Below are 26,185 nucleotides of genomic sequence, written 5' to 3'. Positions count from 1 at the left end.
AAGAGTAGATTAGATACTCAAACATAGACAGGGCAGTGGAAATACATTCAGATTTACTCAGCATCCGCCTATGCTGTTTGCTCACACCCCATGTTCAGTTGCTAGTGGGAACTCTGGAGAGAGTAGCACTGTGCTGTCTAATAAGTTGAAGTCTGCAGGGAAGCATGCTTTCCTGCGAGTTCATCTGGACCTTGAGCCCAAGGCTGCTTTATTCTGAAGCCACAGTCAACTGTTTGTTCTAGGTTTGGATTCTTTCTTGGCAAAATATTCCATTCTTCCTGGAGGTAGGATGGCTGAGCTTCTTAAGCTTTTTTGTGTTTTTTTTTGTTTAAGATTTATTATTTATTATGTTTATAGCGTTCTGCCTGCATGTGCACCTGCCTGCCGGAAGAAGGAACCAGATCTTAGTATAGATGGTTGTGAGCCACCATGTGGTTTTGGGAATTGAACTCTGGCCCTTTGGAAGAGCAGCCAGTGCTCTTCACCTCTGAGCTATCTCTCCAGCCCCCTCAGGCTCTTCTCTTCAATGTTTGATTCATCTCTTGTGTCTGCTTCACAGTTTGGCATGGCTGGCCGTGGTGTGGAACACAAAAGCAAAGCGTTTCTGTAATTTGCCATCAAAGATATCAATGTGAAGTTTGTTTACAGCGTGGTATTTTGAAAAACAATGTACTGATTACTTTTTGTGCATGGAGCAGTGGGCTCGAGCTTGCTTTTCTCCACCGCCAGCAACTTGTCTGTGCTGGACACCACTCTCGGTTTTGAATACCCACTTTCTTAGCTTTGAGCCTTATTACTTACATCGTGATAAAGCCCTGATAAAATATATTAAGTTCTATGTTATATATGTGAAAACTGGAGCTGAAAGTATTTCTAAATGATCCAGTGCTACATAGCTAGTTGATGGTGAAGCTGGGATTTGAACTCCAGTGTGTCTGAGTTTAAGCCTTTCCTTCCCTCACAAGTGTACTCCTTTCATGTTTCTGTGAGGGAGAAAGGTTCGAGTTGTCTAGGCTTTGTCAGTTTTCAGGTCCTAGCTATATTAACCTACAGATGGACCATTTCTGGTTTTATTTGTTCACTGTTTTTTTTACCTTGGTCTTTCATTAGGTATCCAAAATACAACTTCTCAATACCAGGGCTCTTGTCCCTGGGTCAGAAATATGGAGAAGGGAAGATAGGTTCAGGCCATCCTTGGTAGTAAGATTCCTATCTTTCAAAATAAGATTCAGGGACATTATGTCAGCCAGCTCCAGCAGCTGCCTGATACCGCCAAAGACATCTGTGTGTTTTCATTGCCCTGTCATTTCTTATCAGCCCTGATAACCTCTGAACTCAGGAGGGTGATGTAAATGCATTGCGTGCATTCCAGTGCTCAGATGCCTTGGCTGGGTGTGTTGAGAACTTCACTTTGTGAGCCCTTCTGATTAGAGAGAGAAGCTACTCCTAAGGCAGAGTGTGCCCTTTACTTGAACTTTCCCTCTCTTGCTGAGCAGTTTTTAGGATTGATCTTGTCTGTAATCTTGAGACATGTCAGAGTCAGTTTTGCACCATGACTTCTTGCTACTAGGTTTAACAGTCTTCTCATAATATATGTACCTCATTTTTTTTTTTCAGTTCCTTAACAGCAAAACAGCAAATCTATACTGCCAAATCAGACGTTGGAGGTACAACGGCCTGGATTTATATCTTAGCTTGCTGGCCAAGTGCTCTTTAGCCAGACATTATACAGAAGATGTGACAGTAAGTTAGGAGCTTCCTGAAAATGGCCAGTACTTCTGGCTTTTCACTTCTGTGGTGCTTTGAATAAGAGTGGCCTCCATAGGCTGTTGGAGCTGCTTGGAAGGAATAGAAGGATTAAGAGGTGTGGCTTTGTTGGAGGAAGTGTGTCATCGGAAGTTTCAAAAGCTCAAGGTGGGCCCAGTGCCTCTGCCTGCCTGCCTGTCTCCCTGTCTGTCTTATGTGTCTCTCCCTCCCGCTCTCTACCTATGGATCAGGATGTAGCTCTCAGCTACTGCTCCAGCACTGTACTTGTTTGTGTGCCACCATGCTTCCTGCCATGAGGATGATGATGGATTCACCCTCTGACTAAGCCAGCCCCCACTTAAGTGATTTCTATTGTGAGAGTTGCCCTGGTCATGGTGTCTCTTTGTAGCAATAGAACACTAAGACAACTTCTTTGCAAAATATGGTGATTTTTATTAAATGATGTTTTGATTCATCTCAAAGTTTAGCTTGTAACAAAATTTCATATGATATAGTATTTACATTCAAAATGACACTGTGCATAAATCTAGGTGCTTGCAGAACTTAAGGCTGAGCATGGCCTCCTGAATTACAGTGACGCTCTAGTTGCAGTCTGAACTGCAGACACAGCTTTTGGAACATACAGCAGAATATTTTATGAGTAGGGTACCAGGTATTTCATGAACTCCAAAGCGGAATCAAACAACTGTGGAGAATTTGAGAAGCAGTTTGAGGCATCTTAGGCCTTTACACTCTTGGAAATTTGTAAATTGACAATTGAACGCAGCGGTTGATCCTGGCTGCACATTACAGTCATTGGGCATTTATAAAATTACTGTCAGGAAACCCATGCCCCACAATCTATCCAAGTCATTGGAGCTTGTGCGTTGACAGAGATATTTTAAAATAGCTTCACACTTAGTCTGCTGTTTAGGAGAAGCTGTGGCTGGACAGTCTTAGTTCTCGCCAGGATCCATGCCTCTGATGAAATTGCAGCCATTGCCTGTGCCTAGGCTAGGGACCTGGTAGTGCTAGCTTTGGTCAGTCTTTGAAGACAGAACCTCTTTTGTACTTTTCAGTGTTTTTCAATTAAATATTAGATGTGCCTCTTTTCAATAGTAAAGATCTCAGTAGTAAAGATCAATAGTAAAGATCTCAAAATGAGCTGGGTCTAGGAGCACATGTGTGCAATATTTGGCACCTGAGAAGTAGGCACAGGAGATTGTCAGTTGTAGGCTTGCGTGAGACTAGTAACAAGTTATTCATTAGCAGGAGCAGCTTACGCCTTGTTCCAAAAATAGAAAAGTGCAAAAGGACTAGGATGTAGCATAGTGTTGAATGCTTGCCTGGCATGCATGAGGCCCTGAGAACTGATAAAAAGTATTTGCTAGTGAATTATCTCTTTTAAAGTATAGGCAGTCTATGACTTAGAATGAGTGTGTTTTGATTTTGTGGAATTTACTGTGGTACATAATCAATATACATTCACATTGAGTTGATTCCATAGAAACATGTACTTAGAATTTAGAACTTGAATCTCTGCAGGGCCAGGGATGTGTGGGAAGACCTCTTGGATGCTGTGCATTGGCTTTGAGCTACTCCTCCCATTCAGCCCTGTGGTTAGCAGAGAACCATATATGCTACAGTGCTCTATGTTGCTGAGCTACTTTTCCTTAGGTGGTTTAAATGTGTTTTCAGGATTTGCTAATTTAAACTTGTCATGGACTATTGCTCATTGCAATGACAGAGTGCCTGACCATCTTCCCCTAAAAAAAGGTCAAAGAAAGGTTTCTTTTGGTACATAGGTTGAGGGGTTATGGTTCATCTTTTCAGGGAAGTCATGGTAGCTTGCGTGAGAGTCAGCTGGTCATATTGCATCTGTAGTCTGGAAGCAGATGAACGCTAGTCCTCAGCCTGCTTTCTTCTTTCCTCCCAGCCCATGGAGTGGTACTTACATTCATGGCGGATCACCCTTCCAGATAGGATCAGCTGTGTGTCTCCTAGGTAATTCCACAGCACGTCAAGCTGACAGTGAAGGTCAGCTACTGTGCATGGGTTTATGGGATGTAACTGTCTTATGAGTCAAGGAACACCAGCACCCCAGCTTCAGTTTACATTGATTGTGTCTTTGCAGTGAATCATAGACTGGTTCAACAGGGATGTACCTGCCTCAACCTGGCTGTGTCATCATGCAAGTGGTGGCTGTTGGGTGTTTGGGATATCAAGGGAGACTAGACGTCTTGACACTCCCCCAGCTGGGGAGGACCAGGGTTTATTTCTGCCAGAGTTTCATCTCTGTAAACTGTGCAGCACAGGGACAAGATTGTCTGGAAATAATGTCCATCTCTGCACACTGTGTTCACTACCCAACCTCAGAATACTGTGGTGCAAGCTTGTTTACCTCATTTGATAAGAGATGTGATCACATTTCATCCTTTAACATTTTCTAGCAGAGGTCCTGTTTTCCTCCCCCTAAAAGAAGTGGAGCAAGAAGGGAGGAAATCCTGGGTAGCTTAACTCCCTTGGAGCAGAGAGGAGGGTGGTGTCTTCTGTCATGCTCAGGAAACCTTGTGCATACTGAGGACAAGGCTGGAGCTGTCCCCCGGATCTCTCCTTCCTACTCTGTTCAGGGTATAGAGTTGCCTCCTGAAGGTGCTTGTGGGATCTTTCAAAGGTGGCTTGGGCTGAGGATAGTGCACTCCTAGTGCATGCCACCAGGGACCCGACAACCTGCTGCCAGAAACGTCAGCTAACAAGGCAGAGACAGAGTTAGAACCTCAAGGTTCATGTAAATGGAACTGGTAGTTGCTGGGTGTGTATTTTTATTTTTTTCATATAAATTAAAACCTATCTCTTATCTACCTAAAATAATAAACTCACTTAGTTTAGAGGTTGAAAGTTCTCAAGATCTGCAGTTGGTAAGCTGGAGACACAGCAGAACTGAATGTTTTTTTTTTTTTTTTGAGGAGTCTCCCTTCCTCCCTTCCTCCCTCCCTCCCTCCTTCTCTCTCTCTCTCTCTCTCTCTCTCTCTCTCTCTCTCTCTCTCTTTCTCTCTCGTGTGTGTGTGTGTGTGTGTGTGTGTGTGTGTGTGTGTGTGTGTGTATGTATGTATGTATGTATGTATGTATGTATGTATGTATGTGGCCATGGAGGCCAGAAGAGATTGTCAGATCTCCTGGGGCTAGAGTGGTTTTGAGCTACCTGACATGAGTGCTGCAGCAGCAAGTGCTTTTAACTAAATAATCAAATCTTTAGCTCTTAAAGAACTAATCTTTTAAGCTCTAATTTGAATTCAAAGACCCAAGAACCAGGAGAGGCAGTGGTGTGAGTATCTGTCATGTCTGCCTGAAGAACTGTAGCTTAAATTCTGTTCCAGAGTCAGGAGAAGATTGCTATGCCATCTTGAAGACAGATGGAGAAAGAGGGAGGAGAGAGGAGGAATTTGAGGTGTCAAGGAGGAGTGAAGGAGAGAAAGAGGGGGGATGGAGGGAGGGAGGGGAAGGTATAAATGAGAACAGGATTCCTTTGTTCAGATCCCCAGTAAATTGGATGAGGACCGCCACCTTGGGAAGCATGGTAGGCTTTCCTCAATCTGTTGATTCAAATGCTAACCTTAACCACAGGCATCTTTGCAGCCACACTCAAGATACCGAGTAAGCATGTAACACTGTTAAAGGTATTCAGGGCTCCTAGGGTAGGCAGGTGTTGGGGGCACAGAGGTCCTTGTACTCACAGAGAAGCACTAGGAGACTCAGGCATGTTAATCACACAAGGGGCGTGTCCTCAATGGGGAAGATAGAAATCGAATACCTGCATTTGATTCAGAAAGCTGAGAGTGGATTTTGTTAATGACCCAGTGGCCTGTTTGCTATCAGTGGAGGTGGGACCTCACTGACTTTTTGCTGTAGAGGCAGACCCTCACTTAAATTCTCCAGAATGATTATCCTAGACTCTTCCACCCTAGACCATTACCCATACTTAGGAGAAATGTCATAGGTACTTTGTGGCCTGCAAACCTCTATGCTATCAGTCAGAGACCACACTAGATTCTAGGCCTTTTAGCTGTAGAACCACCATCATGGTCACATGTACCTAGTAAGAGTTTACACCTTAAACTTTATTGTGCACCTTGGATTGGACTCATTGTTTCCTGGAAACCTTTTTACAAGTTGTACTGTGTTTTAAATAGGCTGACTATAAACCACATAGCATTAGACTCCTGAAGTTTGATCCAGGTTGAAGAAGTCAGTTTGAGCTGGGTTTTCTCTTCAAGGGTTCATTTCTCTGCTTGGATACCTGCAGAGACCCCCTCAGACAGGTACTGAGGGATTGCAGAGTTTAAAGTTTGTCATCAGCATGGTTTTCTAAAGGCTGAGGGCTTTTCACCCTCACCCCCCACCCCACCCCTTCCCATAGTGGTTGTGCTGAGGGGCCTACCACATTGCAGCCAACAGGGAAGGAAGGGTTTTCCACCCTGGTTTGCTATTCCCAGCAGCCTGATATTGTTGAAGACTGTGGAGTTGTTCCCCTTTGGTGAAAATAATGGTAATGCCCCTAAATAGATGCCATGATGAAAATATCTCCCTTGCCTATGTTATTAGTGGCATGTTAAGACACAGCCAGTTAAAATTCATAGTAATTTAGAAGCTCATTCAAGCCTCTCTTTCCTCCCTTAAGAAGCAGCAAAGTTAATGGCTCTTTCTGTACGTGCCCACTCAGAAGTTGACAGGTCAAGAAGTGAGATTACAAAGATTTAGAGGAAGGAGGAGGGCTGCCCCGGGTTATGTATGGGCTGTACCCTGACTTCCCCTGAAATAGACTGGAGTGTCACTTAAGTACTGTGCTTGGTTGTTCAGGTTAGTGAGACAGCTACAAAATGCACTAAATTTAGTGTCTAGAATTTGCTTAGCCATCCCACCCTGAGACCATGCTTCTCAGTTTCCTGCATCTTGTAACTTGGCTTGTGACTTGTCTTTTTGAAGACTTATTTGTTTAATCTTTGCTTAAATCTTGCTTCTTTAGAAAAGCTTCCCCAGTCATTTTTTTAAATCTAAAAATATGGTTTTCCACTTCTACTTTTATGGTCTCTAGTAGTCTCTTTCTTTTTGATAGTGGATGATTTATTTTAAATTAAGTAAAAATAAACAAGTCAAAGCAATACATGCCCCTCAATTAGCGTCTGAATAGATGGAACACAATATTTCAGAGATAACTGAGGATATGTGAAAGCAGAGTAGTCTCTTTCTTAAATTGCAAGCTTTGTTTCCTGGTTTCTGTCTGCAGTTAGCACAGTGCCCATCACAAAACAGGTACCCACAAACATTTGCCGAAGGAAGCAGGAAAACGATGTACTCTTGAGAAAAGGCCCTTAGTTGTCTTGTACTTCTAGAGGAGTACTAACAGACAGTCTGGTGGTGGAAGGTTTCTTACTTCTTTCTCTAACATGCCAGCCTTGGCCACAAGTGGCTCTGGCGTGCTTGCAGCATGACAGTGTAATAGAGGGACTGACTTTCTGCTTTATAGTCACAGATGGCTAGTGATTACTTGATAATACATATCTTCAAGATGAGAGTTTATTGATTTCTAACAATTAAAAGTATTGTCACTGACTACTATGGCAGCAAACACTGCTAATTTCTGGAGCCAGAAAGGCTGTGTAACGGTAGTTCATATGTATAACTCCTTTTATATACACAGTTGTTAGGCTGTATATTTCACTTGAAAATTTGTAGAAAATCTTATTGTCTTTATAATAAAGTACTGTTTTGTCTTACTGCATTTTCCTTCTAGTCATTGCATTTATTATTTTAATTGTATTGTATAATTTGATTGGGGCCATCCTGGGTAAGTTTGAGAGACTATGTCTTTTGAAATATGATTGAGTTTCCTTTGTATTCAGATGTTCTGCCCATTCCTTTGTGAGGATTGTCATTGTTTAAGGTGTGACTGCGACTGTCAGCATGGTTGATCCTAGAGAATAACCAGTTTTCACACAAAGACTTGCACTTAACAAGAGACTTGTCACATTGAACTTGACTAACATGTTGGCACTTTCTAAGTAAAGGTAAGATTTAATGAGGAATTAGCAGAATAGACTTTAATTAGGGTTGCTGAGGTCAGGCACACTCAGGGAGCTGTGACATAGACCTATAATAGGTTTGATGCATCTGACAAGCTGCTCTTATGTTTTCTCATTCAAGTCTTCACATAAGAGATAAAAAAGAGCTTAGAGTTGTACCTTTTACTGCCTTAAAAATAAACATTGCAGCCATGTTTCACTATGTTTATTTTGTTGTAGTGAAGTATATAACATAAAGACTTAGCCATTTGTATGTATACTGTATTGTGTATGTCCTATGTACTGACATTATTGGGTAGACATTGTGCTTCCTTAGAAGGTTTTTTTTTGTTTGTTTGTTTTTGTTTTTGTTTTAATCACCTCAGACCAAAGTTCTGAATCTTCTACATAACACAGCAGTTCCAATTTCCATCACTTCCCACTCTTGGTAATCAGTCTACTTCCTGCCTGCGAGCTTGGCCATGCATGTTAATTTACGTCCGTAGCCACTGTTCAGGCCTCTATATGGCACTGACACCGAATGTCTTCAGGGATCATGTCTTTAAAATGACCGCAGCACACTAATTGCCTCACACTGGAAGTGGGAAACACTTCTTGTTAAGGACATGGAGTTTCTGGCCATCACTAACCTTACATCTTACCCCGAGTCTGATCATGTCTCTCATTTAAGAAAATAATAATTCTTGAAAATTACCTTTAAGTGACAGGCAAAGAGATTGCTTCTCTTAAGTACATACTTGGTATTGAAACTTTTTTAAAAACCAGTTTGCACTGTGAAAGACTGAAAGAGTCACAATTTAAAATGTGTTCTGGCTTATCAGTATAAAGACACAGGATCCAGAGCAGTACATCAGAATCAATGAATTTAAGATGGGATTTTCAGCTATTTAATGAGCAACATGATTTTTTGGAATTTGAAAGACAGTGTTCCTTTTCCCAGATGCCTTGCTCTGGAGACTGCCGTGGGCACATCCTTGAGTTCAGGAGACTCAAATAGAGCAAGAGGTACATTGGCCTAGGTAAGTAGGGGACAGAGGCAGCCTGTGCCCAATGCTGCAGCCTGTGGGAGAGGACGTCAGGGAAAGGCTCCCAAGTACTTGCTAGTCCTTGTGGTGACGAGGATCCCTGTTTTAGCAGTGCAGGTGGGGAGAAATCATGTGAACGCAATGAATGAGACAGCTCCACTCGCTTGGTGCTAGGAGAAACTCATGGTTTGTTGCATTCAGCTAGAGTGTGGGGTATAGTTCATGGGAGAAATAGAAGGATCTCTTTGTTGTATCAATTCTAGTGAGGGACCAAGTGATTTCGAGATTGTAAGCTAGAAGCTCTATTAGCTGTTTGGTGTACAGGAAGGAGAATTAGGCCAATGCATTTGTGAGGTCCTGAAGGTGTAATGTGTGTGTCGTAGAGTAGAGTGAGCCTCCCTCCTGATTGCCCTATAGCTCTCACTAATTGTTATGCATTTGCTTATGCAGGCACAAAAATTCTGTTTTCAATCCTTGCACAAGGTCAGCCACGCTTTACACACATCAATATCCTGCTCATGTTTTAAACTGTTTTATGATTGGAACTATTGCAAGAGGAGTGGCCCCATTCTTTTTATTTATTTTTATTTTTTGGTTTTTTTGAGACAGGGTTTCTCTGTGTAGCCTTGACTGTCCTGGACTCACTTTGTAGACCAGGCTGGCCTTGAACTCACAGTGATCCGCATGCCTCTGCCTCCCGAGTGCTGGGATTAAAGGCGTGCACCACCACGCCCGGCCCAGCCCCATTCTCATATACTTAGGTAGTCCCTAGACATTACAAATACATAAGTTTTTTTTTCTCTTTCATTTAGTGAATATCCTGTTCGTGTGTTATTTCCTCGTCTTGATAGGTCTATTAGCAGGTTCAAATTGCTGCAGATGGGATTGCTGGTTAAAGGATATATGCATTAAAAATTAGATGGATCTCCCAAATTTTTTCCCATTAAATTTTTATCAGCAATTTCTTTTTCTTACACTATTGGTTATTTTCCAATCCTTGATTTTTAAAAATGATCTCGTCATTTCAATATTCATTTCTCTGGAGTGAAATGATATTTTCATAACTTTCAGAGGTATTTGCAATTCCTTTTTTGGGACCATTCAGTCTCTGGATGATTTCGTGTTTCCATTCAGAAGCTGGACTGTGGGATGCTTAACTATTGTGGTGCTTTCCTGGAGGTTTTGGTTGATGCAGTGGGATAAAAGTAAGATAATAGTAATCCTTTTGTACTTTAGTATAGTTTTCATCACAAGAGCCTCAGTGTTCATCAGCTCCCTTTGGAGAGTCTAGAGGGTGGAGTATATGAATTGGAAGAATGAATTTCCAGTAAGAGTATCCCCGCATTCTATGTGTGACTGTCATATCCCACACGCCTCTGCCATTCTGTTTTACCACTAACAATTAATAGGGTTCTGTTGGTCAATATTTTATTTGTGATTTTTGCATAGACTTTAAAAAGTAGCAGGTAGAAATGCCTGAGATATATCAGAATCCTTACTGAAACAAGGTTTTCAAGTTCTTTGACAGCTTCTTAGTGGTCAGTACTTTCCCCCATTCACAGTCTTACCTTTTGGATTCATCTGTGGCATTTCACGTCCCCTAACACCTACCCTCTTCCTTCTTGTATCTTTCTGGCTCCTAGCCTTTTTCCCCATTTTTGTCCCAGTGCACCCCTCTCTTCCTCAGTGTTCTCCCCTCATCATCTCTTATCTAATTTCATAGCCAATATCCACACTCACTCCCATATAACATGTGTACATATAAATAGTATAAAGTCGGGCCCGCTATGAGAGAACACACAATTTTTGTCTAAGTCTGGATTAACTCAATGTAATACTTTCTAGACCCATCCTTTTTCCTACAAATGTAATGGCTTAATTTTGCTTTATAACTGAATAAGATTTCATTGTGTATATATCCTGCATTTTCATTATCCATCTTTTGATGTATGTCTAGGTTGGTTCCATTTCCTTGCTGTTTTGAATAATGCATCAATAAACATGTATGTGCAGTTATCTCTGTGATAGGATGTAGGGCCCTTTGTGTTTGAGCTGAGCTGGATATAATTGAATAATGTGGTAGGTCTAATTTTAAACCTTATTTCCATAATGCTATTGTAGTTTACAACCTCAACAACCATGAATGGAGAGTCCTCTTTCATTACCTTCTTACTAGCATTGCTGTTGTCTCTTCTTTTTATGATAACTATTCTGATAGGTGTTTTTCTTTTTTTTCCTTTTTTCTAAATAGGTGTGCACCACCACACCCAGCTTCAAAAGAGTTTTAATTTGCATTTTTCTTTTTTGTTTGTTTGTTTGTTTATTTTTCAAGACAGAGTTTCTCTGTGTAGCATTGGCTGTTCTGGACTCATTTTGTAGACCAGGCTGGCCTTGAACTTACAGAGATCTGCCTGCCTCTGCCTCCCTGAGTGCTGGAATTACAGGCATGGGCCACCATCCCTGCTTAATTTGCATTTTATGATGGCTAAGGATGCTGAGCTCCTTTTAAAATACTTATTGGACATTTGTGTTGCTTGTTATGTGAACTGTTAGCTCATTTTCCTAGCCCTTTTGTAGATGAGTAACTTTTTTTTGTCTGGACCGTAGCTGGGAAAGATTTTCTCCCATACTGTAGTCTATCTGTCTGTTGATAGTTTTCTTTACTATGCAGACACTTAATTTCATGTAATTTGGATGTATAACTAGTTGTCTAATTAAAGGTCACTGACTTGGGATGTAGTTCAGTGGTAGAGCACTTGCCTATTATGTTCAAAGACGTTATGTTCAATCCCTAGTAACACACACACACACACACACACACACACACACACACACACACACACAGAGTAATGCTTACTGATAAGATTTTTAGATTTGAAAATAAGACATCTTAGGAGAAACAGTGTGCTTCCTCAGTAGTATGTAGTTCTGTTTTTCTATATGAACTACAAAGCTCTGGGGTGACAGTACTATTTAGATGACATGTGACTGGATGATGTTGCTATGCCGTGATTCATAGGTGATGTATGATTGGTTGGTGCCAGTGAGGTTAGCCTTAGTTGTTAATATACCCTCTCCCCTTAAGTGACAATTTAAACAGTTGCAGAAAGAAGGCTGTGATAACAGTTCAAATAATACTTATTGGAATGCTCACTGGAAGAAAATGACGTATAGTTCCCTATATAAGAATGCACCTTCTTTCTTCTCACTTAGAAACATTGCAAAAGTAGGTATAAAAATATACACACGGTGAGATATGTGTTGACTATTAGGCACAAGACTCTTAGTCTTTATTTTTTGTAACTTTTATGTTTTTTCTTGCTAACATTTAATAATGTAAGGAACATGAGCTACTTGTTATTAGTGTATGTTATTGTAGTGAGTATGTAGGTGCTGGTGCACTTACACCATTGTGCACACATGGATATTGGAAGACAACATTAAGGCATTGGCTGTTTCTTTCCACTGTAGGACCTGGGAATCAAACTCAGGTCGTCAGGCTTGCAATGCAAATGCTTTTACCCACTGAGCCCCCTCCCCAGCCCACTGAGTATTGTTTTATCTGGTTTAGGAAGCTGCTACTTGAACCCTTACCAATTTATTTATTATGAAGATTTTAAAGTAAAGCTATTCTTCTAGCTTCTTCTAAACACCATTCTAAAATCCACTGCTGCTTAGAGCTCTTCCCTGAAGGCAAGGTGGCACGGAGTTGGCAGGAGGGGAACAAAGTGTAAGAGGCTGGTAATATCAAGTCCCTAGACTGTTCAGCTTCAGAAAGCAAGAAAAATAACTTGCTCACCTTTTACTAATTATAGTACAATGAAGTTTTAAGCCTGCTTTATGAAAAATAATTGTTCATTTTCTCTGGTAATATTAATGAGTTAGAGATTTATCTACTTTTGTTGCCTTTAGTGTTAAATATTTAATATATTTGAAAAATATTCTATGCAAAAATCATTGATTTATTATACTAATATGTGGTAGTTAGATATAAAAGCCTAGGAAGACACATTTCCATCTTCCAAAGAGTGGATATTTTAGTGCGAGAGAATAATATCAGGAACTTCAACAAACTCTCATGGGAGGCCTGAGAGCAGAGTCACCCTTACAGACAGGCAGAGGGTAGCTTTTCTTAGAGGATGTTAGAGTGAGCAGGAGTTAGCTAGGAGGGGTTGGTGGGCTTCTTTTGGCTAAGGATAGACATGGGTTTGTGTTTAGTATCTAAGCTCTGTTTAGATACTAAGTTTGTTCCTTTTTAGGAAAGAAAGAGATACAGCCCTGAAAAGGGTGGGAGCTGCCAATGTATTGGTTTTGTTAGAGGGTGGTACTTTTGGTCTTAGTGGGAGAAATGTGGGTCTCTGTATGTGCTGAAGGGACTGAGCCTGACGCCTTGTCCTAGGCAAGATGCAAGCTTCCTTCTCCTTTGACAGGATGAAGCAGGAAGATTGGCGTCAATGAGTGCGTGCATGGGAGTGGGATGAGCATGGGAAGCACCCTGACTCCTTAGCTCTGCAGGAGGACAAATGATTTACCCCTCCCCCACCAAGTAGGCTGTTGTTTTAGGTTTCACTGTCTAGAAACTTAAACTGTTGTTAAGTCTTTAAACCCCAGTGGAGGAAAAGTTATTACTCAGTGGTAATGTAGATACTTACTTTTATTAAAGAGTCTTTGCAAAAGCCAATTTCAAAACTCTGTGTACCATTTTTTCATCTATCAGAAGGCTTGTTCAAATTATATTCTTGTCATGAGCATTTTGGAGCTTGAGGACAACAGAAGTGTTGCAAGATGAATTTTCAGTGCTGATTTTGACCATAGCGAAGTGGCTGTGAAGGCTGAAGGTCAAGGGTTTGATTGATTGGGTGATTAAAATTCCTTTTAAAACAAATTAGATGTGGCAGATTTGCCACAGGTGAGAAGTACTACAAGGAAATGAATCTCATTAGCAGGTAAAACTTCTTGGCTCATCAAAAAGGAAGTTTCATGTTTTACACACACACACACACACACACACACACACACACACACACACACACACACACACGAGTGGCCTATAGAGGAAGGCATACTTAGTATTGTACAATTCAGATACACCAAGCACGTTTTTAAAATAATGTTTATAAACATGCAAGCACTAGATGAGTGTGTTTTTATTTTTAGTTTTGAGGTTGGTATTACCCTAGTATTTGATTAGCCATTCACTGTATTTGCCTTTATACTTGGGGCCTTCCAGGCTTTTACACTTGTGATCAGACACTCAGATTTGTGGTCTCTTGTTTAAGAGGAAGCTGTAGGGGAAGAAAGGAAACCTGTAGGCAGGAGAGTTGGAGCTCTCACTGGCCTGACAGAAAGAATGTGTTTGGGCTGCTGGTCTGAGACAGTGATCTGTGGGGAACACATGCATTTCAGGACAATGCAGGGCAGATCTGAGCTATATGTAGTTGCATATATGTTACATCCACACAAAGATCTTGGTAAGGAAAATATTGAAACTGTTTGTAGTTTACATGGAATAAATAAAAGGAAGTGAGAAGACGGCAAAAAAGGCCCTCAGAAAGTAAAAGACAATTCGAGATGCTGCTGCTGCTGCTGACAACTGCTAGAGGGGGGAATTGCTTCAGTGTAGCTGTCTGTCCTTCAGATTTTACAAATTAATTTTGTTTTAAAACTTAGATTTTTAGGGTATACATCGTAAAAATGTAGTGTTTTGCTGGTTCCCTGGAGTCTGGGTTGAGTGAGCTCTTTTTTTTTTTTTTTTTTTTTTGGGCTGGGATTTTATAATAAAGTAACTTAAATTTCTTTTTTTCCTCTCTCCCTGAATCTCCTCTCCCTCCACCAAATCCCTCTTGTTCCCATCCCCATCCACCTTTAGTCTCTCCACAAAATGTACTCTATTTCTCCTTCCCAGGGAGGTTCATGCATTCTCCCTGTAAAATGCTTTAAAAAGCATCAGTAGAAGTAACATAGTCTCTCTCTTGTCAAGTAAAAGAATATTTATAATATTGAGGAGCTTTCCTCTTTCCTTCCTCCTGTCAGAGGGCGCCTATGAGCCTGGTTTTGGGATGATTGTTAGCAAGCAATCTAGGAAATAAAATATGACAGTCAGTGTGTTCTCTAGTCATCTTAGTTTTGTAGTGTGGCGAGATGTGGCTTCTTAGTCTTCACCACACTGCAGTGGGCGTTTCCATGGAAGGGTGTTTCTTGACAGAGAAGCCGAGTGCTGGGAGGTGCACCTCACAGAGGGCATACAGCCCAGAGGTCAGAGTCTTTGAGTCGGTGAGGACTGCAAGGAGTCAGAGAAGCGGGAGAGTAAGACGGGAGCTGGTATCAAGGGAGTAGCTACTGAGTGCTAGCCCATGCTTTGCAACTTACATGCATGAGGAATGGATGAGATCCTAAGTAAATGTGTATTGTTGACGTGGACACAGCCACAACAAGTGCCCTGGTGCCTCAGTACCATGGGGATGATAGCACGGGGGAATGGCAAGACCTTTCAGAGGTCTGAGTATGGATGTAACCCATCCATATGCAGAACGTACCAACTGCAGCTTCATTCTCCTAGTGTCTACCGCCTGAGACTTACAGAGGCTGCCTACTGAAACTAGCTAGTCTGCCTCTGCTCAGCTGGGTGTAGTTAATGTGCTCAGTTTCCTGGCTGCTGCTTCTCCGTTACAGCATATGGCCTACACGACTCCAGCTTTTCTGGACTTCTGTCATTCTTTATTCCTTATCAGCCCAGTCAGGCCAGTCTGAAAGCCATGCAAGTCATGGCACATATGTGTTAATCCTGATATATATATGACCACTTTTAACATAAAATGCAGTGTTTATGTCATGGCAAACTATACAAGACAGAATAATTGCCATCTTCACCATATAGTTTGTAAATATTAAGTGTTTCACGTTGTTGCTCCTCTGTTACCACTGTCCATCTCAGTCATCCTAAACTGAACCTTTGCATCCATTAACGTTAACTCCCCAGTCCTTTCTCATGGCTGCCTCTATTCTGCTTTCTGTCTCTGTGAGTATACCTAATGTTAGTATGTGGAATTATGGAGCATTAGTTTTTCCATGAGTGGTTTGTTTCATTTGGCATAATATTTTCAAGGTCATTCACGTTGTAGAATATATTAGCAGTTTTCCTTTCTAGGCTGGTGAATGCTTCATTTTGTATATACATTTTATTTATCCGTGGATTTTTTTTGTTGCTTCTGTTTTGCTCTTGTGGATAATATGACCATAGCAGTGCATTCCTGGTATCACATTGTGTCCTTGCTTTTAATCTTTGTGTTCCTACATTGCAATGTGGAACTGGTGAGCCATATGATAATTTTGTGTTCACTTCTGCAGGTACCCCTGCACTGTTTCCTTTGGTGACTGTCTGGTTTTGCATTCCTACAAGCAAGTGTACAGGGGTTCAAGTCTCCACCTAGGAGGTAGGTATGATTGTCCTCACTGTTAGAACCTGGAAGGAAGTGGAGAGAAGCTAAGTGAATGTCACACACATGAAGTCATTTCATATATGTGGATCAGAATTTGGACTCACTATCAGACTCCAAACCATGTCCCATGCCACACGTGTGATGAGGTACAGAGAGTAACCAGCAGCATCTGGATTCAAAGTCTGCCTTGAGAGCTAATGCTGGTAAGCTTCTGCTAGCCTCTTCCTTTAATGAAAAATATTCTTTAAAATATAGTGATCAGCTGGGTGCGGTGGTGCACACATTTAAATCCAAACACTTGGGGAGGCAAAGGCAGGCATGTCTCTGTGAGTTCAAGACCAGCTTGGTCTACAAAAAAGGTCCAGGACCTCCAAGGCTACACAGAGAAACCCTGTCTTGAAAAAAACAAAAATAAAATAAAGTAACCTTTAAATGCCATCATATGCCTTTCCTTCAACTTTCTGGATTTATACTTTAAAATGTTTTGCTTTTTTTCATTTAAAATATTAACTTAAAAATGTTAGCACTGTTTGGTCTTCTTTTTGACTTTCTTTAGTAAATTTTTTTCTTTAAACCTTTTGAATAAGTATGCATTGGTGCTAGTGAATTTTAAAATACAGTTCTACTCTATCCCTCTCTGTCAGAAATTTGCTTTCAAATAAAACTAAGCAAAGTATCTAAAGCCGGCTTAAGCTGGGGAAGCCTGGAGGGGAGCAGTGGTAAACGTTGCGGGCTTCTTATTCAGATAAAGTGAACTTACTGCTTTTAGTCTCACAGGAAAAATAGGAAACATATTCATTTCTTCTGCATATATTTTGCTAAGAGAGTGCTGGTTCTCTCTCAAGGGGACATATGGGGTTATGTGGCGTTCAGAAATAGAGCCATGGCAAGAGGTGCTGGCCCAGCTCAGCTGCTGTGTTCTTGTCACAGGATGTCCAATATCTCACATTGATACTATTGAGTAAACATGAGGGACACCTGGAGCTGGCCTCGTCAGAGCTGCCTTGTAAGCAGGGAGCCAGGGTGTGAGCTCTGTCCTCACTTTGTCTTGCAGGATTGAGAGGAGATAAAAGACATCCTGTCCCAGGGCCCATGGCTCACATCCCGCTGAGCTGCGACTCAGGCAGAGCACTTTCTGTGTGGCAGGAGGTTGAGTGCATTCCCAGCACTAAAGAGAGAAGATGTAGAAACAAAGACTTGAACACATGTTGAAGGTGTGGGGACTTGATGATATTCTCCCTGGCTTCTTTCTAATCTGTTGTTCTGTAGGTCTGTCTTAAAGGTTTTCCTATGATGAATCACAAAAATGCCTAATCTCATGCTATCCTTATTAGCTCAGATTGCTGGCCTGTATTCCTTACATATGAAAGGCAGGAATCTCTTTTATTATTATTTGATTTATGCTAGAAAATTACTCTCCTGTCTTTTCTTTAGTGCTGGTTGCTATAGCAGAAAGATTTAGTTCACTCTGTAGCGTGATGCCCTCCAGAGTTGGTGGTATATTGATTAGTATTCTCTAGAAGAACAGAATTGATGGGATGAATCTGTAAATATGTAGAAAGGGCACTCATTAGAGTGGAGTACAGCTAATCCAGCAATGGCTGCCTACTAATGGAAGGTCCAAGAGTCCAGAAGTTGTTCAGTCTGTGAGGCGGGATGTCTCAGCTGGTCTTCAGTTACACTGGACTTCTGAAGAAGTAGACTTTAATGCCAGTGAAGGAATTGATTTGCTAGTGAGATTAAAAGTGGATCTTCCCACTTCAAAAGATGTGGATTAAAGGTGTATCTTCCTCAAAGATCTGGATTAGAAGCAGGCCTTCCCGCTTGATGATTTAATTCAGAAAATAATACCCACAAATGTGCTTAGCCTTTTGGGGTTAGTTAGTTCCAGATGCAGTCAAGTTGACAGCCAAGAATAGCAGTCACAGGTGGCTACTTAACTGTGTAAACCAAAGTCTGATGCCTTTTGATGTTTTTCTGATGCTTCTCTTTTAAATGTTCACCTCTTTATCCAAGGACAGTGGCCTTGTTGGACTGTGACTTTAAGGTTACTTAGTAGAAATTTCCTCAGAGTTTGAGTATGAGCTTTAAGACTGGGGGAAGTGTGTACTCTCCTTGTTTTATATTTACTTTTTAATGAATGTTTTAATCTCAGCATAGTGGCTACATTCTTGTGGCGGCAGAAAGATTGTGATTTCATGGCCATCTGGGCTATACTGCAAGACTATCTCAGAAACTGAAAATCAAGTGAAAGAAAGATTAGGTATAATATTTGAAAATGGTGTCATTACTTTGTTTCCTGTTTTTCTGTGAGAGCGCTGTTCATAGTTGGAACAACATAAATGCATGACTGGCTGTGGCCTTCCTGCCATGTGTGCCGTAGGGGTCTGACTGATGGCTAAAAGTGACTGAGTTGAGTGACTGAGGACAAGAGCTTCCTTAACTCCAGGACCATTTTTGTATAGTTGGAGCTTTCATGCATAGATTCCCTGCTATCTGCTGGGAAGCCACTGCAGATACCAAAGTGCACAAATGCCCTTCTCTTTTGTACAGCAGTATACTATTTGTATGTCACTAGTGCACACCCTCTTGAACATGTTCATGCATCTCTAGGGGACTTTTATGGCTCCTAAGACACTGTAAATGCGTAAAAGCTATTCAGAAGACTGTCACACTGTGTTGTCAGAAAATACATTCTGTATGTGTTTAGTACAAGGCAAGCTTTTTTTCCCCGCGAGACAGTTTCTCTGTGTAGGCTTAGCTGTCCTGGACTCAAGCTCACAGTGATCCTCCTGCCTCTGCCTCCTAAGTGCTGGGATTAAAGGCATGCACCACCAAACCCGGCCTTACTCACATATTTTTAAGCTTATAGCTAACGACTCCCTGAACTGGATGTATGTGTGTGCGTGTGTGCACATGTAAGTATGTATCCTATAACATATCTGAATTTTAGGTCTCTTTGTATCCGTGTATACCTGCTGATTTCTAGTAAAGTGAAAGTTCTCACTCACCTTTGGCCTGTGACATTTATTGGAGACACCTGCTACTGACCCTGTTTGGTTTTTTCAGAGAGCAGCATACTATGTTTGGCATGGCATTGCCGTTTAGGCTATCTCTTAACAGGGTGGTGACCTGGGGAGTGGTTCTTCTAACCTTTATGCAGAGTTCTTCCCTTAATTAATTTCTGTGATGACAGATGTGCATAGATGTGGGAGTGAGACATAGGCACTGATGAATGTGAGACAGATTGCTTAGCCTGAGGTATCTGGTCACTTCTGAAGTCTTAGAAAATGAGGTTTTGCTGCTGGGGGGCTCCTAAGCATCTCCAGGAGCAGCTGGAGTGGCTTCTTTGGGTTCCACATCTTTATTTTCCCTCATCTTAGATGCTGACCACCATTGTTAGCTGGTTACTTATATGTGTCACTAAGAAAAGGTCCAAGGTTGCTTAATTTTCTGATGTCTTGGCTCAGTTTGCTTTTGTCTTTTAAAAATATTCTAGAAACTGGAAATAAAAATGACAGCAAGGTAATAGGAAATACTCTTTAAAACGGAGCCTGTTGTTTCTTGGAGATGTTCTGCCAGCTCTTTCTCTTCCTCAGCTCCTAGCTTCTAGCTGTCCTCCCAACCCCCTTCTTCCTGTTCTTCCTCCCACTTCTCCCTGCCTCTCTCTCTTCCTCTCTGGTTTTTGAGACAGTGGAAAAGAACAAATTACAGATGGTTCCTCCTCATCTAGGATTTGAACATTTAAAGAAGTAAACACAGGACTGTTGAAATGGTTCAGTGAGTAGACTGGAGAGATGCTCAGTTGGTAAAAGTAGTTGCTCTGAAGTTTGACAACCTGGCTTGGATTCCTGCATCTTTATGGTGGAGGAGGAAGACCAACCTTCAATGGTTGTTCCCTGACCTACATGCTCATGCCTCAGCACTTGAGTGCTTCCCCTTCAGTACATAAATAAATGCAATAACTTTTTTTTAAAAGTGACTTAGCAAGTATATTCAGTTATAAACACTGGGTTCCTATGGGCATTCTACTTTTAGGAGGACATCATGACTTGCATGTGCAAGTAGTGGTCAGAGGGAATTTTTCCAGAATGGGTAGGATAGTGGAAACACCTTGGCTTGTTCTCAGAAGAATGTCTAACGTGGCTTGCACATTTTCCCCTCTCTCATTAGGTAAGGACTCATTAGGTAAGGATGCTTTTTGACTGCTCTGGGGTTGGCTGGCATTTGTTCTGATCTTTGTCAATTCAATTTTCTTCAATTTATTATGTTTTCTGTTGGATCATAAACATATATCATAAGGTAGGGACTGTTATCTTTTAAAATGATGACCTTTATGTCTGTCTCCAAGAGTGCTAGTGAATTGTTGTGTGTGTTTTCTCCTCCTCATCCTGATGGCACAAAGCCCTGTGATGAAGCAACAGATGCTATAGCTCTCTTGCTCATGTGGGAAACCTCCAGCATACTTCACCATAGCATTTCCACAGAAGAATTTAGGCCAGGTATGTTAGATACTTTTCTCACTTCTGGACAAGTTACTGGCTGTGGTGGTTTGATTGAGAATGGCCACCATATACTCATATATTTGAAATGTGTCATCCCCAGTTATTGGAACTGTTTGGGAAGCGTTAGGAGAAAGTATGATGCTCAGGGTGGGCTTTGAGGTGCCAAAAGCTCATGCCTGTCCCAGTGTCTTTGTCTCTTTTCCTGCAACTTGTGGATCAGATGTGAGCTGCTAGCTACTTTTCCAGTGCTATGCCTGTCTGCTTGTCTCTGTGCTCCTAGCCATGATATTCATGGACTAACCTTCTGAAGCACTGTTTATTTGTAAGAAAAAAAAAAAAGAAACAATTAAGCACTTCCTTTTATAGGTTGCCTTCGTCAAGTTGCCATTACAGCAGCAGAACAGTAACTGAGACACCTGCCCTGGAGCAACAACAGGAAAGAAGGGCTTACATGATTTATAGTTTGAAGGACTGTAGTTTGTAATGACGGGGAGGACATGACCACAGGATCATGTCTTTGTCCATAGTCAGGAAGCAGAGAGAGATGTACACAGGTGCTCAGCTCACTTCCTCCCTTTTTGTCAGTCTCCAGCACATGCAATGTTGCTACCCACTGTCATCGGGAATTTCTTCTTTTCCATTAAACTTTTCTGGAAACACCTGGATAGACACACTCAGAGGGTTGTTTTCATGGTGGTTTTAAGTACCATCAAATTGACAGTGAAACTTAGCTTTTCCCAAAATGCCTGAGTTGACCTCTTCCTCCTCTGGGTAGTCTTTCAAGATATCTGGTGGGACTGCCACCTTCTGTGTGGCCTTGAGCCCAGAAGGCTCAGTATCTTTTCTGGAGCCACACAGATGCTGAGGACTGGGACCTCCAAGGAGGGACTCCTGATATCCAGACTAGTATCTTCTCCTCTCTGCTTTATGGGGAGAACTTGGGGAGCCTCATGTACCATGTGCCTCCCATAGCATCCTCTGCAGATACATACTGAGTTTCACTGTGTACTACACGTGTTCTCTTGTCATGGAGCAGAAGTGTGTTTAGGATGATGTCTTCAGTGGACTATGCTAGAGGATTCAGAGTGACACAGGCCTGGAGCTCTGTATTGAGTTCCAGTAGATGGTGCAGAATTTCAGTTCCGTATCAAGTTACATTTGATGTTATTTCTGGATTAATAAAGCAGTGTTTTTATTTTAAAGGGAGAATGTGCACTGATGAATATGACTGGTGATTTGAGCATGCGTTTTCCACAATGGTGATCCTAATAAAACTCACTGTGACCCACATGCCCAGGGAAGCAATGTCAGGTTGTCAAGGGAGCATTAGCTTTGGGTTTCTTGATTTCTCTTGTGACAGAAAGTCTCTGCTGCGGGTTGTTTCTCTCCTTTCTTTCTATAACCCTTGCCCCCATGTGTTGTGCACGTTTAGTTGTGTAATTGAAATTCTGAGGACAAGCGCATTAATAGGAAGGCAGTATTCATGATGAATGCCAAATGATGAGACTTGGAGACAAGGGAGAATTATCAATGTACTGGTGTTTACAGCCATTGTCTGCCTTGGAAGATGAAGGATTTCTAGACGCCAGAACTTGTTCCTTCCGTGATGGCCTTAGGTCCCTGGGAATTGATGATGACCTGGTTATCTGTCAGTGGTCACAGCTGCTGTAGGATCAGGTTTGAAACATTCCACAGTGCTTTTTGCTACATTTTTTTGTATTTTTGGATGTTTGTCCTTGGTCTGATGGAAAAGCTTATTTTATACAGAGTGTATAAGCCCCAAACCATGTCCAGGGTACGACACCCTCTGTCTGCATTTTCTCCCTGGGACAGCTCACAGATGAGCCATTTATTCCTATCTGGACCAGCAGACAAGGTCATCTTTCTCTGCTTATCTAACACTCACACTGTACAGTCTTCTGTGAAGAACAGCCTTTGTGGCTACTTGGACTAGAAGCTGCTGCATAAATCTATGAATAATGCCAGGTGCCATGCACTTTGCAGTTTGGGCATTGGAACCCTAATTAGGTGCAGCAGGGGCACTGAGGGAGTGAAGAAAGGGCAGACACTTGCATAGTGAATGTTGTGTTTATTAGTACAGCACCCTGGAAGGGTTTGCCAATCTCAGTAGGAAGTCTCTGTAGGGAGTCAGCGCCAGGCTGCAAACGTCTGGGAGCAGGAAGCTAGTCTGCACGCACTGATCAATTGTTCATATTGGATGAAAGTTTTGCCATTTCTCTTGAGCCTGGGCCATATGGGTAATAGCTTTGCCTGTTTCCCATGGATCCAAGGGTTTGGAGTCCTTGACATGGCTGCTTTCCATGTCAACAATATACTTTTACTCAGGACTTTACGCAGTCATGGCTTCTGTTGCTCCCTATAACCAAGTTGTACTTTTTTAAAAATGGAATTTGGTTTCAATCTTGTACCATATCTTGGGCTTCAGTACCAGTGTTCAGGCCTGTGTTATTTTGGCCCCTCTCTCTAGCCAGGTCCATTGATGTCACAATCTTTAAATGCCACTAAAGCCACTATATGTAAAAACCACTGAAGTCACTATTGCTAAACACATTTCTACTCCATGGTGACAGAGGATAATAGTGATCACATAGTAAGGCTCACAGTAGTGATCATACAGCAAAGAGCAACTGGGGTCTTGCTACACTGTTCTCTGCCACAGAGTACAGGCTTGGTGCTTTTTGACTTTGCTTGGTCTCTAGGGGACTAACACTTTTTCATAATGAAATTAATATTTAGAAAATAGAAAAAAATGAAAGATGAAGGAAAACTTACCAATCCTTTTGTTACGGGGAGACCTTCATAACACTTCTCTGGTCTCAACCCGAGCAGCAGTCTAGGTTCTTGTGTTCACAGAAGCCGAGGCACAGGAGGGTGTTTAGTTAGATAAGGGAGGGAATCAAGGATACACTCTTTAGAAAAAGAGTGGACAGAGCGGAGCAGCAGTGGTCCTGCTCCTGCAGGGGCGGGCCTTCCTTCTTTCATCTCCTTGCTGCCTCTCTCCTCTGCCTATAGGACGGCACTTCCAGGAAAGAGGTGTGCTTTTCTTGGAAGCTTGTTTTACCCTGAATTCACTAAATTTTAAGTAGCTATATAAGATACAAGGGCATGTATTGGGGGCTAAGTCCCTTTAAAAGTTGGTATGTTTACTAGGGGAACAAGTCACAATACTGCGTATCCTTTTCTGGCCAGGAAGTTCCAAGAGCCAGGTAGCTGACTCAGCTAGAGTTGACCACTGTCTCCTGCTTTTTACATTCTGTTTGGGGACTCTGATCTGTCTTCCTGGAGTCTTCCATCATCATCATCATCTATGTCTTTCAGGGCCCATCTGGGAAGCTGGTTATCCCTGCCATTGGTTCTTCATGTAGTGTTTTTGTTGCCTATTAGTTAGTCCCTCCCAGAGCTAATCTTCCTTCCGAACACTCTTTAGCTAAAGGCAAACTGTTTATTATATTCATGGTTTCCATTCATTCTTTCTCTATGTGCAGATACTATGTAGTTTTAATCAGACTGCTTAGAAAAAATTTGCATTAAAAATTAATAAATATTTCATTTTTGCTGTTATTTAAATTCTCTCTGGAGACCTGTCATTGCCTAGTGAGGAGCTTTTAGTAAGGAGCTTAAATACTATTTTCATCTGGGCCACTGGACCAGTTCTCTTCTTCAGAGAGAATCAATAAATTGCAGAGTTGGGAGAACTCTGGGTGAACATGAAGCATACAGATTGGAGGTGAAGGTTTGAGGAGGAACTGAAGGTTGACTAACAGGTGTGGCTTACTGCTTACTGAGGCTACAGCACCTTGTCTTTAGACTTGATTGCTTCATGTGAGATCATTTTAGCCTTTAACATTGTGTGTGTGTGTGTGTGTGTGTGTGTGTGTGTGTGTGTGCGCGCGCATGTTACACAGATATGAATTTCTTCTATAATAAAATTACATCCCAATGCTGATTGCAAATCACTTTCTCTGGTAAGCAATACTTCATCTTGGAAAGGAAATCTGATGGGAAAGGCAGATGTGGGGAGGGAGTTTTGAATTTTGTATAGTGCTGATTTTCACTTAGCCAAGAAAGTGTAATAGGATTCTTTTTTCTTTTTTCTTTCTTTCTTTCTTTCTTCTTCTTCTTCTTCTTCTTCTTCTTCTTCTTCTTCTTCTTCTTCTTCTTCTTCTTCTTCTTCTTCTTCCTCTTCTTCTTTTTGCTTTTTTTAGACAGGGTTTCTCTGTGTAGCCTTCGCTGTCCTAGACTCACTTTGTAGACCAGGCTGGCCTTGAACTCACAGAGATCCAGCTGCCTTTGCTTCTCAGTGTGTTGGAATTAAAGCATGTGCCACTGTGCCTGGCCCCGAAAATAGGGTTCTTAAGAAAGCCAAAATGATACAATTCTCATAATAAACTTGACATGAGAAATAGGGACGTGAGATGGAAATGGGAGGAACTTCAAAAAACTTAGTAGTAGTTTTGAAAAGCTGCATGAAAGGAAGAGGTTTAAGAATATTCATAGAACTAGTCCAGTTCTGCATAAGTTGATCTATATAATAAGTGCAATTTCAATAAAAAACAATAGGATTTTAATGCCATTTTTTGGGAGGAGAGATTTAAAAGAGTGGTACAGGAATCAGTTGTGAGAACAGTCGCCAGAGAATTTAAAAATAGTTAAGTTCTGGGGAGCAGCCAAGTTTACTGGGTGTAGCTACATTATGAAACTCCAGTAATCTAGCCATTGGAACTCAGTCATTTAAACTCTTGCTACAGAAGAAGAAACAGAAAAACATATCTATGGAATAAAGATATATGTTCAGAAATATACCTGAAATGGACCTGCAACTAAATTATGACACTAGTTTTCAAATCAATACCAGAAAAACATTATTTCCCCCAACATAAGTGTTGAGGGAGACAGTAGTAAAGAAGGGCATTATATCTAGTTCTTCCTTTATAGCCAGGCGAATGCCAGAGAAATAAAAGATTTAAGCATAAAATCATAAAATGTAAAACTTGTGTAAAAAATTTAGCTGGGTTTATTCATAAGTTCATTGCTACAAAGACCTTCCACCAAGCAGAATATAATGATCCACTGTTGTAAAGTAATCATTCATAAGCTTATATGATATTTAAGTTTAATTAAGAAGAATCTCCAACTGTTCTGAAATGTTTATTCACAAATTGACAATTATAGCATACACAACAATGGAAGAGCTGCTAGTATCAATTAAATAATTTATGAAAAGTACTAGTGAAAAAGATGTCAAATAGATTATACTTATAGTTTTATGAAAAGTACAGATGCTTGACTCATTTCTCCCTCTCCCTCCTCGCTGCTCCTGCATCTACCCTGCTTCATGCCCTGACCTCACCGGGGCTGGACCTCTGCAC

General features: G+C 41.4%; 1 protein-coding gene across 9 annotated transcripts in view; it reads left to right on the top strand.

Moving 5' to 3' along the window:
* FARS2 (phenylalanyl-tRNA synthetase 2, mitochondrial) overlaps positions 1 to 26,185 on the top strand; it is a 402,529-nt gene that overhangs the window by 11,856 nt on the left and 364,488 nt on the right. For 3 of the 9 annotated variants that reach the window (XM_084795443.1, XM_084795444.1, XM_084795442.1), the window contains exon 2: positions 16,199 to 16,284. The exons of 2 other annotated variants lie outside the window; for them this stretch is intronic. The gene's annotated coding sequence lies outside the window, so the exon portion shown is untranslated. 4 more of the 9 variants (XM_084795450.1, XM_084795447.1, XM_084795448.1 and 1 more) reach the window with 3 other exon arrangements.

This window comes from Acomys minous (genome assembly GCF_964271855.1).
Source record: "Acomys minous genome assembly, chromosome: 9".
NCBI lineage: Eukaryota > Metazoa > Chordata > Mammalia > Rodentia > Muridae > Acomys > Acomys minous.
Note: the sequence above shows the minus strand (reverse complement) of the source record. Positions and strands in the feature narration are given on the sequence as shown.